The following is a 2,533-nucleotide window of genomic DNA, read 5'->3' as shown; positions in this document are numbered from 1 at the left end:
TTTAGGGTGAAATGTTCTGTAGATAGCTGTTAAATCCATTTGGTTCATAACTTCTGTTAGTTTCGATGTGTCTCATTTAGTTTGCATTTCTGTAATCTGTCCATTGATGAGAGTGGGGTGTTGAAGTCTCCCACTATTATTATGTAAGGTGCAATGTGAGCTTTGAGCTTTAGTAAAGTTTCTTTTGTGAATATGGGTATTTTTGCACTTGGAGCATAGATGTTCAGGATTGAGAGTTTGTCTTCGTAGATTTTTTTCTTTGATGAATATGAAGTGTCCTTCCTTATCCTTTTTTATAACTTTTGCTTGAAAACCTACTTTATTCCATATTAGAATGGCTACTCTAGCTTGTTTCTTGGTATTGTTTGCTTGGAAATTTTTTTCCATCCTTTGACTTTGAGGGAATGTCTTTGACTCTGAAGTGTGTTTCCTGTATACAGCAAAATGCTGGATCCTATTTACATAATCAGTCTGTTAGCCTGTGTCTTTTTATTGGGGAATTGAGTCCATTGACATTGAGAGATATTAGGGACCAGTGACCACTGCTTCCTGTTATTTTTTTGTTCTTAGAGTTGGGGTTATGTTTGTGTTTCTCTTGTTTTTTTGTTTTTTTTTTTGTGTGTGTGTGTATGTGTGTGTGTGTGTGTGTGAAAAGATTAATTTCTTTCTTTTTCTTGGGTGTAGTTTCCCTACTTGTGTTGGACTTTTCTTTCTATTATCCTCTGTAAAGCAGGATTCATAGAAAGATACTGTTTAAATTTGGTTCTGTCTAGGAAACTTTGGTTTCGCCATCTAGGGCAATTGAGAGTTTTGCTGGGTATGGTACCCTAGGCTGGCATTTTTGGTCTTTTCGAGTCTGTATGATATGTGCCCAGGCTCTTCTGACTTTTATATTCTCTGGTGAGAAGTCTGGTGTAATTCTGATAGGTCTACCTTTATATGTTACCTAACCTTTTTCCTTTACTGCTTTCAATAGTCTTTCTTTGTTCTGTGCATTTGGAGTTTTAATTAATACATAAAGAGAATAATTTCTTTTCTGGTCCTATCTTTTTGGTGTTCTGTAGTCTCCTTGTATGCTTATGGACATTTGTTTCTTTAGGTTAGGAAAGTTTTCTTCTATGATTTTGTTGAAGATGTTTCCTGGCCCTTTGGGTTGGGAATCTTCACCCTCTTCTATACCTATTATTCTCAGGTTGAGTCTTTTCAGTGAGTCTTAGATTTCTTTAATGTTTTGAGATAGAAGCTTTTTCTTTTTTGTATTTTCCTTGACTGTTCTATGTTTCGTATTGTATCTTCTGCTATTGAGATTCTTTATTCTATCTTTCGTATTCTATTGCTTATGCTTGCATCTGTCACTCCTGATCTCTTTCCTAGGTTTTACATCTCCAAGGTTGTCTCCCTTTGAGTTTTCTTTAATTATTCTACTTCCATTTTTAGATCCTGGATGGTTTTGTTCAATTCCTTCACCCGTTTGATTGAGTTCTCCTGTATTACTTTAAGGGATTTATGTGTTTCTTCTTTAAGGGCTTCTACTTGTTTACTTGTGTTCTTCTGTATTTCTCTAAGGGAGTCATTTATGTCTTCTTAAATTCTCTATCATCTTCATGAAATGAGAGTTTAGATAGGAATCTCGTTTCAAGGGTGTGTTTGGCTATTCAGGACTTGCTGTGGTGGGACAACTGGGTTCTGATGCTGCCAAGTCAAATTGGTTTCTGTTGCTTATGTTCATATGCTTGCCTCTTTCCATCTGGCTATCTCTGGTGTTATCTGGCCTTCCTGTCTCTGACTGGAGCCTGTCCTTCCTGCGGTCCTGTGATCCTGGGGAGTCAAGCTGTGGGATTGAGCTGCCACTGGTGTGTGTGTGCTGTGTGGGATCAGGTCTCTGCTCCAGGTGGGCACAGGTGGGAGCCAGAAGGTGCCCAGTTGTCCAGCTGGGTGTGAATCTGTTTCCCAGGGTTCCAGGGGTCCCTGTATGCTGGATGTCTGGGAGGAATTTAAGATCTCACCTGTGATACTGGATGTATTTGAATACCTGGGGAATGGAGCTGCAACTGGGGAGTGTACTGTGAAAAATTGGGTCCAGTAACTTTTCTCTGCTCCCAGCCAGCACAGGTAGGAGTTAGAAGGTAACTGAGCCTCTGTCTGTGTGTGTTATTTCATAAATGGTCAGCATTGACATTGCTTTTCTATGCATTTGTAGAAGCCTATAGCTTCCATTTGTTTTCCTCACAGCTATACTCAAAGCAGGGTTCCAAAAGAATGTGATAGAGGAGTCCCCAAATCACTTCATGATTACAACACAAGCTCTTTGAGAGACTATATTCTGAGCTTGTCACAGGCCCATGGGAGGACTGAGAACATGTTCAACACAATGACACCCATCAAATACATGCTAAATAAATTATCTGCTTGGGTTGGAGTCTGTCTGAAATTGATTCCAAAACCCATGAGGACAAAGGAGACAAGAGATTCAAGTATATTTCTAATGGATATGACTGAATGTTTGTCCCTTGGCTCAACCAAGATGGTTATG

The sequence above is a fragment of the Mastomys coucha genome, unplaced genomic scaffold, assembly GCF_008632895.1.
Source record: "Mastomys coucha isolate ucsf_1 unplaced genomic scaffold, UCSF_Mcou_1 pScaffold1, whole genome shotgun sequence".
In the NCBI taxonomy this organism is placed as follows: domain Eukaryota; kingdom Metazoa; phylum Chordata; class Mammalia; order Rodentia; family Muridae; genus Mastomys; species Mastomys coucha.
Note: the sequence above shows the minus strand (reverse complement) of the source record.